Here is a 13,172-nt window from a genome sequence, read left to right as displayed (position 1 = left end):
CTTATTTTAAAAAGCCTTTGGCTTTTTAAATCAATGGACTCATCCACTTTCTTCATTACTTCATATATTCTGTTCACCAGGATTTTTGTCTGATTGTCCATATTGGACGTTTCTTGAAATGAAGTCTGCAAGAAAATTGTCATTTCCTTTGATGTATTCTATAGAAAATGAATAGAAAGATAATAATACTTGCCATCTGTGCAATCTCCTGTATTGCGGTTCAGAGGGTAGTTTATTAAATATTAGCCCTGAGACTTGTGTATTATCAGTTGTAATAATAAATTGTTTTGGTAAAAAAAAAGCAGAAAATTTTCTGATTCCTCTAACAATTGCTAATAATTCCTTTTCATTAGTGGAATATCTTGTTTCTGCATCATTAAATGTACCACTTGTGTACCTGCAAATTTCATTTAAATCGGTTTGCAATAATGCTCCCAAATGATAATCAGATTCATCAGTTTGTAAAACTAGATTAACGTTGTCTTCCGGTAATCTGAGTTTTGGTAACTTGGCACATTCTTCTTTTAGACTTTTAATACACTGTGTGTGTTCTTCTGTCCACCCAAGTCTATTGGATTTTCTAATTAATTTTTGTAGAATATTTCGCTTTTTTGCTAAATTCGGAATGAATTCTTGCGTAATTTAAACAACCCAGAAATTTTTGGATTTCTTGTTTTGTTGTTAATTTATCAGGAAATTCTACTATCTTTTTAGATATATGTGATTGGAGTTCGATTCCATTTTTTGAAATAATCATTCCTAAGAATTCTATTTCATTTTTATTGATGTCAGCCTTTTTCTGACTTAATACAATTCCGTTTTTTAAACAGATTTCTGAAAATTCTTTCAGATGTTGTAAATGTTCTTCATATGTTTTAGAACATATTAGTATGTCATCTATATAGACAATTAAAAATTCCTTTTCAGAAAATTTTTTATCCATTTTTCTTTGGAATATTTGTGGGGCGTTCTTTAGCCCAAAAGGCATGACTAGCCACTCATAATGTCCATTAGGAGTACTAAAAGCAGTTAACTGTATAGAGTCTTCTGCTAGTTTTTTTTGCCAAAATCCACTTTTACAGTCAAATTTTGAAAAATATGTTTTACCTTTTGCAAGGTTAATCAAATTATTTTTATTTGGGATAAAATATCCATCAAATAAACAAAATTTATTTTAGCTCTTTGTAGTTTATTACCATACGAGCTTTTCCTCTTTTTATTTCAGCATGGTTTCTAACCATAAATGCTGGGCTACTATGAGGACTTTTACTCATTCTTATTAACCTTAAGTTGAGTAATTCTTTAATTTGAATTTTAAATTCAATTTTATCATCTTCATTGTAGAGCATGGGTCTGACTCTGATGATTATACTGGGATCTTTTAGAGTTAAAATTGCTCTTTCATGATTTTGTTCCCATTTTTCTAATGGATTTTCTCCATAAGATTTTTGTAAATTTTCTTTAATCTTTTCTAGATTAAGACACTTAAAAGTAATTTTTCTTAAATTTTCTAAGTATTTCCTTTTGAAATTTCCATTATCTTTTTCAAGATTATATGAATTTTGTTTTCTTGGGACTTTGATGAAGTGTCCACAAGGAGTTTTTAGGCTTATCATATACAAGGTTTGATGATAATCCTGAAACTGTTGTATGAAATCATTTCCTAATAACAAATCTGTTTCCAGTTTATCATAAGCAAACAATTTATTTATAGAAACAATTTTTGATCCTAAAATTATTTCTACTTTTTCTTTAGATTTTGTAAGTTTTTCTTTATCTCCTGTGATTCCAATCATTGAGATATTGTCACGACCCAAAAATGGACGTGATGGCACTCGTCTTAACCCACCAAGACAAGTCAGCCTAAAACTCAACCATTACAATAAAATGCGGAAATTTTTATAATAAACTCAAATATACCCCCAAAATCTGGTTGTCACATGTTCAAGCCTCTAAAGTATTACAATTGAATCAAAAGAAAAATACAAGTCTCATATGACATTGTTTCTAGAGTAGAACAAGATCATAAACAGGAGTAAGAAAGATCGTTGAGAAGACAACCAACTACCTCACAAATCTCCCAGAGGCCTCGAAAAAGAAGAGAATAACAAGTACCACAAAAATCCAGGCTCATAACCTACAAAAATTTGTAGAAGCAAGGGGTGAGTACCAAACCACACGGTACTCAGCAAGTAAACCTCTAAACACGAGTTTAGGGGATAGAATACAAGTACTCCTTACACCCCAACTGAACCTTCACAACTACAATCTGTATAAAACCAGTCCAACCTAACAATTCACAATTTACAAAGCACCTAGCTCAACACAACACTCTAACAATTTACCATATCCTCAACAACAACAATAGTTTCATATCCTCAACAACAACACTATCAATTGCATACCTTCAACAACAAGCTTAATATTCATCAGTCACAAGTTCCATAGAAAGGCACTCATAAGATCAGCAACATACAAGATCAAGTTCACCAATAATAAAGAAGTGCAATGCAATGAAATGCAATGTCAAGTATAGTGATGCATGTCTGACCTAATGATACACACCCGCTGTCTCTCAGTCCGGGACCCATGGGGGACATATTTGTCCATGCATCCATCGCGGCGCGCGATACGACCCTCGATAATAGTAAACATCGCGGCGCGCGATACGTCCCTCGAAATATAGTATCCGTCGCGGCGCGCGACACGTCCCTCGAAATATAGTATCCATCGCGGCGCGCGATACGTCCCTCGAAATGGTACATCCTCTTTATTTTCTTATTCTTTCTCAATGAACATAACACTTGTCACAACCATGTCTCAGAGCAATGCAAATGACATGTTCACACAAATAATGAGGAGATGACCATTTTCATAACATTGCACAATTCACAACAAGACAATCAAGATACAACATCAACAATAATTCAACAAACCTTTCAAACAATTCTGAACACATCACACAAACAATGGATCACATTGCCTTTTATTACCCCTTTTTCATCATTAGAATTAATTAATGTGGACAAGTCAACCCATCACTAAGCCTCATTACCCTAAACACATATTACAAGGAAATACATGAATTCCATACACTTAACAAGGGTTTAGAAATCCACTTGCCTTAATTAATTGAACAATCACTCCGGGTCTCAAGTCTTCCCATCTCGTTGAACTTCCAATTCAAAGCAATCTATTCAAGTAAATAATCACAGTAAGATTTTGAAACTAACAACACTCATATTACTATAGGTTTAGCCTAGACCCAAAAACTCACCAAATTTATAATCAAGTTCCTAAGTTTCAAGCCTAGGGTTAAGTTTCAACTTCTTTCCAATATCATAAATCTAAGGGTATTCACATAATATCATACATCTAACACTTAATGACATGTACCAATATATCAAAACTTGAATCATAATTTTGTATTAATAAGAAAACCAACGAAACAATGACATCAATTACACTAGGAAACCACTGTTTCAAACCTCAATTTGATATACCCTATATTCCTAACTATTAATTCCATCATGTCATCCAATCATGGCCTCAACCCTTCCAAAATTTGATTGGCCAACACCTAAAACACCTACTTCCTTCATTTACATTAAAATCTTGAATACATACATATATATATATATATATATATACGACCTGCCAATTCTTTATTCCAAAAACCCCTTTTCAATTTAACGCTAACATAATATTATTATATACATATATATGTAGCATTTAATGAAAGCATAAGCACTATAAAGAGCAATTAATGCATGCGTAGAGAAATTGAAACTTCAGTTGAAGTTTTACCTAAAGCGGTTCGTAATTGTCGATGTTGTAACCCTTCGTCCGTTCCTTCTTTCTTTTGTTTATTTCTTTTCTGAATTAATTAGTACTAAAAGTGATAAATTTTAGGATACCCACTTATTTTATTATATATGGGTCAAATAGTATAGGGTCTTAAATAAGTTATCACTTTAGTCCATTAACTATCGATTAAGTCAATTATCTACAATTACGCATCAATTAATTAACTATAGTTAAAAGAATAGTTTAAAATTCTTAAACCAACTTTACTTATTGATTATAAATTACTCGAAAAAAAACTATTGGGAGGGGTAAAACGGTAATTTTGAAAAAAATTCTAAAAATGACTTTCCGGGTCATTACAGATATTGCTTTTATTTATGTCCCAATCTTTTACTAAGAAAGATTTTGCTAGACTTGCTTCATATCCATTGTCTATCTGACAACAGGTTGTTAGTTTTGTATCATAGAATGTTATTTCTATGAAAACTGATACTTTGAAAATTGTTTCTTTTGGCATTTATATTTTTGGTATGAAACAAGTTTCTCCTTTATATAGCATTTCTATTCCATTTTTTTCAATGCTATAATCTTCTAATTTATTTAGGAATAAATTTCCTAGAATTAATTCTTGATCACTTTCGTGATTAGTAATATAACAGGGAACTGTTATTCTTATGGTGTCTAGTTGTATTGGTAAATCTACCATGTTTTTACAACTAAAGTTATTACCTTCAAAAGTTTGGTATGTATAATGCTCTCCTTCGTAAATAGGTATTCCGTCTATTAGGATTCCTTTTACATGGTTAGCAGTTGCTCCAGTTTGTATCAAGATTTCTTGATATTTCCATTCTATTCCATTGAAAATTCTTCCTTTTATTTTCGTTATATTTGGAGTTTCAATTTTTAAAGAATATCTATTAGATATACTTTTTCTAATCGAATTTTTTCCGTATTCTATTTAAAGTCTAAGGTTACTAGTACTTCTTATTTCTTGTGTTTTTCCAAATCGAATTTCATATTCATCTAGAATATGGGCTTGTTGAATTTCTGCTTCAACAATTCTTGCAATTCCTGCACATTCGTGATCTATTTCGATCATTCCTTTATTTTTATACACTTTACCATAGTTTGAATTTGTAACTATGTATAATGCTTGGTAATATATGCTCATTATATGATTACCTGGTTTGAATAGATCATTTCTTTTGATCTGGAAATGTAAGCTCAAAGCGTCATTAAAATCAGCATCTTTGAGTGATATACAATATTTTGGGTAATATGTAAAAAGGAGTTTTGTATAGGCTAGGTTTCCATCTATTATACCAAGATTTTCTTCTCTTGCATTTATGAATCTTTCATCTGATAGATTTATTACTATCGGACAGTTGATTCCTTCTTTAAAAGTCGATTTGACTAAAATATGTATTCCTCCTAAATGAACATAATTCATTTTCTTTCTTTTCCTTTCTGGAATTTTCCTAAGAATTTGATCTATCATAGGTTTGGTTAACAGGTTTAGTTTATGTTTTCCTGTTGTTTGGGTAATTTCTATTATCTTTTCAATTTCTTGATATTCATGATAAGAAATTTTATCTCTTGCAAACATTCTTTGCATTCTGCTTAGTAGATTGTCTTCTATTTTAAGATTTAGTTTTAATCCTTGGTTTTTTCTGAATGTTTCTCCATCAAAGGTTGCTTTTAAGGCGTATCCTCGATGATCTTCTTCTGTTTCTAAGATTTGAACAGAATCATCTCTTTCTTTTATTATTTCTTTATTCATTTAGTCAGATTCTTCTGAACTGGTTGAATATTCTTCGTAGATTTCATCAAAGAAATCTTCACTTTCTATAGATTTTATTGATTCTAGATCCGAATCAATTTCGACTCTATCTATTTTTGAGATTTTTACTCTTTTTTTGTTACATTCATAACTTTTATGGCCTTCTTCGCCACAATTATAACATTTGCACTTGTCTGTTGTTTTTGTTTTTGAAAAATCTCTTTTCTTCTTATAGTATCTTTTTCTAGGTATATACTTCTGTTTGGAGAAGTTTTTTCTTTTTATTAAACCTTTTTTGAGCTGTTTTCTCTTTTTATAGGGTCTATCATCATCACATCCCCATTGGGTAGATGCCTTAGTGTCTTTACAATAGATTTGTGTATTTATTCTTTTAGCTTTTCTTTGTATGTTATGAGACATACAGAGTTGACCAAGTCTGTTTTTTAGGAAACTTATTCTCTGTTCTAGAGTATCTCCTTTTTTGTTTTCTTTTTCGTATTCTTCTCTGAAGTATTTTGCCCAGAAGCCTGGTAATTTTTGATAGTATTTTTCAAGATATGGTACCATTTCCTTACCACTGTCATATAGTTTATAGTAATATTCTTCGAATTCACAAGTGTATTCTTGAATATAACTCATTTTACAAATTTGTAATTTTTCTAATTGCTCTTTAGCAATAGTTCTAATCATTTCTTTATTTTCTTTTGTATTTCCTTGTCCTCCAAAGAATTCATTTGCAATATATTGCTTTAAGTTTGTTATACCTTCTTGTACAGAATTTTTCAATCCTTCTAAGGTATCATTTTTAATTATTTTTTTTGCATCCTCAGTTAATCCTGAAAACCAGTCATTTACTTTTCCAATGAAAGTATTTATCATGATGATATATTTTTCTTCATCTGTATAATTTCCTTTTCCTAATAGGAAGTATAGGAGCATATTTTGAGACCATAGATCTAAGCTATCCTCTGGATCTCTTTTGCATTCGAGATCTAAGAATTGTGCTCCGATGTCTCCTATTGGGAGTCTATTCGGCATGAATTTTGCTTTATTACTATTATGAAAATGTTTTGAATAATCATTTTCCTTTTTTGCCTTATTTGCAAAATTTTTCTCATCATCTTCTGGCTCTTGCCATTCATTTTTCATTGAAGTAGATGCTTCAAATTTTCCTTGGGGTCCTCCTGTTTCTCCTTTATTCATGAATACATTTAATTCTGAAAGACTTAGATCTTCCATTGAATAAACTAATTCATCTAGTTCATTCATTTTTATGTTCTTCTTTTGTTTCAGAATTTGTTATTTCTGAATTACATTCTGGATTTGTTTTTAGATCGTAAAGATCTTTTTCTTTTAGTTTTTGTTTTTCAAGAAATTTATGGATTAACATTTCATCCATGCTTCCTTTTTGATAAGTGCTTCTACTAGCTTCTTTTTTTGATAGAAGTTCTTTTATGTATTTTTGACTAACAGTTTTGTCAAATTTTTCTATTTTTTCAATAATGTTTGTAATTCTTCCTGGAAGATTTTCTTTAATATAAGATATCTCTATCTCTATCATTTTTAACCGTAAGGTTATTTGTTTATTACTTTCTATGAGATCTTTAAGTAACTCAACGATCTCTTTTGTACTCATATTTATTCTGAAAAATAATAATCAGAAGTATCCATCATATCAATTTCATTATGAAAACTATATGAATTATACATTAATTCTCGCCTTTCTTCCTCTTTTTTATTCCTAAGAGTAATTATAACGACTATTTTTCTTTTTAGATCTTCTTCTAAATCTTTTATTACCTGTAGTATAGCTACCAAGGTTTCTTGTTCTATGAACCAAAATGGTTTTATGGATTTATCCATACTTGATTTAGTAACTAGGCTCTGATACCATTAATTTACGAGCTGTTTATTTAAATAGGGTTGCGGATAAATACTGTTTTAAGCAGTGAAAATTCTATAATTTTTAAAGATAAATATGAAAGCTTATAGGGCACAAGTAGATATGAAAGCTTATAGTTGAGGAATATAGTATGAAGTATGATGATGATATAATAGATAGAAGTAGAATAGAAAATAGAATATAATAGAAAGAAATAGAAAGTAGAAATAGAAAATATTATATAAAAGAAAGAAATAATAATAGAAAGAAATAGAAAGTAGAAATAGAAAATATTATATAAAAGAAAGAAATATTAATTAGCCCCACGTGGCATTTTTTGATTGGTTTGGTAGTAGTTGAGGAACCACCACTTATTAAGAAAGAAAATACTCATTAATTAGCCCCACGTGGCATTTTTTGATTGGTTTGGTAGTAGTTGAGGAACCACCACTTATTTTTTTTTTATATTAAATTTTTTGGTGGCTTATTCAGCCTTTTATTTAATAATCAAAACCAAGTTTATACAAGGCCCATGGCCCAAACAAAACAAAGCAAATACTTGGATGGGTCTAAAAGACCCGATCCAATTAATATCAATTCCCTTACAGATAGGGGATATGTTTCTTTTTGGAAAGTACCCACATGAAAGATCTCTTTCTACATTGATGCTACCCATCAGAATATTGATGTTCTTCCTCCATTTTTCTTCATGATGAAGCCCGATCTGCCCTGGTAATTCTCTCTTCCATTTTGCTTCTTTCCCTGATTTATCCACTTTTTGACTTTTCCTTTTCTCTCCAGCTTGACTTAGCTCTATTTCCCCGAAGAAGGACCAACTTACGAATCTGATTTGCACCGTATTCCGCTGTGATTGAAGCCTTTTAGCTGAGTTTACTCTTTCTCGATCTACATAGCCCTGTTTCCCCTTCATTTATGTGTATACCTGAAACCTGCGAATCTATCTAGCTTTATGTATCCAGCTATGTAATAAACTGCTATGATATGCTTCCTCATGTTTGTCTAATACTGTGTGGTGATCTTAGTGTTACTTTCAAGACCATTTGTGAATAGTTGATGTTCCTAGCTCATCACATCCTTTGTTACAACTTGGTCTTGACAGATGTTAAACTTGTGTGATTTCTGGTCTGGCATGATCACATTGAGGGATGATTGCGCATGTTCTGATTCTGAGTGTAGGAATTTGTGCTTTGTCTGTGTTTAATATCCTTCTTTCCTTCAATGGTAGTTCCTGGAAACAACTATATTGATGTTCTGCTTGTGATTCTATAGCTATATTAGCTAATGAATCTGCCAAACTATTACCCTCTCTAAATATGTGTGTGATCTTTGCTTTAATCTTTTCCATTATCTCTCTGATTTCTTCCACTTTTTCTGCTATTTCCCATGGAACCCTCCAACTCTGCTGAATGATTTTCTTGAGACTGAGTGAATCTGTCTCAATAATCACCTTCTGCATTTTTCTGTTAGAACACTCTCTAAGAGCTGTTAAAATGGCAACAGTTTCTGCTTCCATATTTGTTGCAATACCAATACCTTTAGCTTTAGCATATATTAGATCCCCCTTATCATCTCTAATACAAAACCCAAAAGAGCTCAAACCAGGGTTACCTCTGCATGCTCCATCAGTGTTACACTTTACATAATGATCATCAGGAGGTTTCCAAGTAACCCTTAAGACATGTATCTTTGGCTTATATTGATTGAGCCTTTGAATTATGGCTTGCCATGTCCATCTCATATTCTTAATCCATGGAAATTGACTCTTCACCATCTGCCTTACCACTTCAATTACCATTTCCACCATTCTTTCCCAGCTGATGCTACTGCCATGTTTGAGGGCATTCCTTCTCTTCCATAAAGTCCATATGATGATGGCTGGTATTGCTTTGTATATGCCTTGCAATTTTGATGTTGCCTCATGTTTCCACCAAGATATTATGAGTTGTTGAAGATGCATTCCATCAATGTTGATTCCTGCAAAATGAGCAAAGTACCTCCATAGCTTGTAGGCTATAGGGGCTGTTAGGAATAAATGTGTCATTGTTTCCTCCTCTTTTCTGTCACAGCACCAACATCTAGAAACAATATTGATTCTCATCTTCTTAAGATTGTCATCAGCAATCCTCCTCTTCCATACTCTCCACATGAAAAAATTAATCTTAAAAGGCAATTCCTTATTCCAGATTAGCTCACAGTCCCTTCTTACTTCCTGTTTGTTTCTCATAATCTGCCAAGCTGACTTTACTGTGAATATTCCTTGTGCATTGGCCATCCACCAGACCACATCATTTCCAAACAAAGTGTTTGGAGGTGAGATGTTCTCCATAATATGATCAGTCATCTCTAGAGACAAATTCTGAAGCAACTTCTCCTTATCCCATCCCTCTCCTGTACAAAACTCCTTAACTTCTACCTTTTCTTCCTTTGCATTTTCTTCTATATGGTACAATGCTCCTTGTTTAGTCCAATTATCAAACCAGAAACTTGAATTACCTGCCTTAATTTGCCACCAAATTTCATGCTCTACTTCCTCCCTTATTGATATCATCCTTCTCCAAACATGAGAGCTCCCATACCCCTGAGCAATAATAGGGTGATGCTTCTTACAGTATTTGTTCCACATAAATGATGCCCATAGGGTGTTTGTGGAAGTTCTGAAATTCCACCAGAGCTTAGCAAACAGTGCTTTTGAAATATCATGTAGTGATCTCCATCCCATTCCTCCTTTCTCTCTTGGATAACACATTTTGTCCCAGCCCACCCAATGCTTGTTCTTGGCCCCATCAGTGTTAGCCCAAAAGAACTTAGCAAAAATTCTATGCAGTTGGGTAATGACACAAGCTGGTGGATTCATGGCAGAAAGTACATAAATTGGCAATGATTGAAGTACATTGGCTATTAGGACATATCTTCCTCCAAAAGAGAGTAACCTGTTCTGCCAGGAACTTATTCTCTTCATCACCTTTTTTATCAAACTTTCAAAGTGTGCTTTGTTCTTCCTTCCATAGAAAATAGGGCATCCTAGATAGGTGAAAGGAAAAGATCCTTGCTTTATCCCTGTTATTCTTTTAATTTTCCTGCATACACCAAATGGCACTTTTTTATGCAGATATACAAAACTCTTGTCAAGGTTTATCATCTGACCTGACACTTGTTCATAATCTCTCAACACATTCATCACTTTTTTCATTGAGTATGACTGTCCTGAACAGAACAATATAGTATCATCAGCATAACTCAAATGATTAATCTCAGGGCTCCACTTTGGTAGTCCAAAACCTTTATACTGCTGATCCTTGAATAGATGATTGAGATTTCTGGCCAAGACCTCTGCTGCTATGATAAACAAAGCAGGAGAAAGTGGATCCCCTTGTTTTAGTCCTCTTGAAGATTGAAAAAATCCAAAGCTCTGCCCATTCACAATCACTGAGTACCAGTTGTTTGATATCAGTCTTACCACCATGTCAATGATTCTTTCTGAACAGCCAAAACTCCTTAGCACCTTCGTGAGAAAGATCCATGACACTCTATCATATGCTTTAGCCATGTCCAATTTCACCACCACATTATGGTTTTTGTTTCTCCTATTTATATCCCTAATGATCTCTTGAGCTAGAAGCACATTCTCAGTGATACTTCTCCCTTTCACAAAACCTGCTTGGTTCTGGGATATAATAGTAGGTAGCACTTTTACTAATCGATCATGTAACAGTCTTGAAATGATCTTGTTAATGAAAGTACTAAGACTTATTGGTCTCAAATCACCAAAGCTATCCACCACCTCCTTTTTAGGAATAAGAACTAAATTAGTGTGAGTTATAAACCTAGGAAGCTCCCGACCACAGAAAAAGGCTCTCACCATGTTGACTATGTCCACTTTCACAATATCCCAACAACTTTGGAAAAACTGTCCAGAGAAGCCATCTGGTCCACTTGCACTATCTCCATTTAATGCAAATACCACTTCTTTGATCTCCTCTTCAGCTGGTAATTTTCCCATTTCTTCATTCTGCTCTTCTGATATCATTTTAGGTATATGGTCTAGCATTGAAAAATCTGTAGGCACATTTGTTTCCCTAAATTGATCTTTGAACACATTTACAGCCTCTTCCCCAATATTTTGAGTGGTGGTTATGGTATCTCCTTGCCTGGTCTTTATCACTGATATATGCATCTTTCTTCTTCTCCCATTCACAAATGAATGAAAAAACTTAGTGTTTTTATCACCCTCTTGAAACCATCTCATTCCTGCTTTTTGCTTCCAATACTCTTCCTCAATGTGCATGTATCTTTTTAAGTCTGCCTCAACTCTCTTCAATTCTGTCCTGTTTTCTTCTGATGCATTAATTTCTAACTAAACTTCTTTGGCCCTTAGTAAATCCTCCAATGTAGCCACCTGTTGAAAAACATTTCCAAAGGTTGTTCTACTCCATTGTACCAAAGCTAATTTGACCCTTTTCATTTTGGTTTGTACTACCGTGAATGGTGATCCTGTTGCTTCCATCTTCCATATATCCTCCACTGTTTTCTAGAAACTATGATGTTTTGTCCAGAAGTTGAGAAATCTAAACGGCTTATATACTTGTTCCTGGCCTGTACTGCAAGTAACATGTAATGGGGCATGATCTGAACCCTCCCTGATCAGATGTTGTACTTTTGTATTCTGCAATTCAGCCATAAATGCATTATTCCCAAAGACTCTGTCCAGTCTTTTAAATATGCACTCTTGCTCTATTCTGCCATTCCACCAAGTGTAATAACTTCCAGAGAATTGTATCTCATTTAATGCACAAGAGCTTATGCATTGTACAAAGTCCTCTACTTCTACTTGAGATACAGGTAATCCTCCCAACTTTTCAGACTCATCAGTAATGGTATTGAAATCTCCCCCTACCATCCAAGGGCAATCAGTATTGTTAGCCACCTCTTCAAGGTCTTCCCACAATTCCAATCTCTCCAGGGCACTACATCTAGCATAAACTGTTGTAATTTTGAAATGAGCATTGTTGATTCTATGTTTGAAAGAGACAGTAATCTGCTGCACTGAGTCAATACAATCCATCTCCTCCCACTCCTTATCCCAAAACAACCATATTTTGGAAGAACAATTAACTTTGGCATGCTGTTTCCCAAGTCTTCTCATGTATCTATCTATTTTTGAAGGACTCTGAAAAGGCTCTAAGAGTGCAATGTATGAGTAATGATGTTTTCTATTTAGATCTAGTAATCTCTCAAAAGAATTTTGAGATTTTACTGATCTGATATTCCAAAATAGAATTTTACTAATCATTGATCAAAAATATGGCCTTGCCTCTTCTACTCTTTGTATTAACATAAGATATGCCTAAACTGTTGTTCTTGTGAGTCCCATATCTTCCCTTCAAATGTCCTATTTGTCTTGGAGATAGATCTCCCTCTCTACTGATGCAATATATGTTAGCATCCATGTTTTCTTCTTCTTCTGTGTCTAGCTTTTCCTGTATCTCTTGTGGTTGTTTCTTATCAATCTTAGGTATACTAAAACTATCTGCTTCTCTCCCTGCTAACTCATCTTTTTTCTCCAATTCCAGTGCATTCCCCCTTTCCCTTTCCTTAATTGTCTCCAGTTGTGTCCCTTTATAGCCTGTATCTTTCACAATCAAATTTTTTGAGCAATCAATCTGCTCCAGTCCAGTCTTGTTC

Source organism: Solanum stenotomum, chromosome 4 (genome assembly GCF_019186545.1).
Source record: "Solanum stenotomum isolate F172 chromosome 4, ASM1918654v1, whole genome shotgun sequence".
Taxonomy (NCBI): domain Eukaryota; kingdom Viridiplantae; phylum Streptophyta; class Magnoliopsida; order Solanales; family Solanaceae; genus Solanum; species Solanum stenotomum.
The sequence above is the reverse complement of the archived record's forward strand: the minus strand, read 5'-3'. Positions refer to the sequence as shown.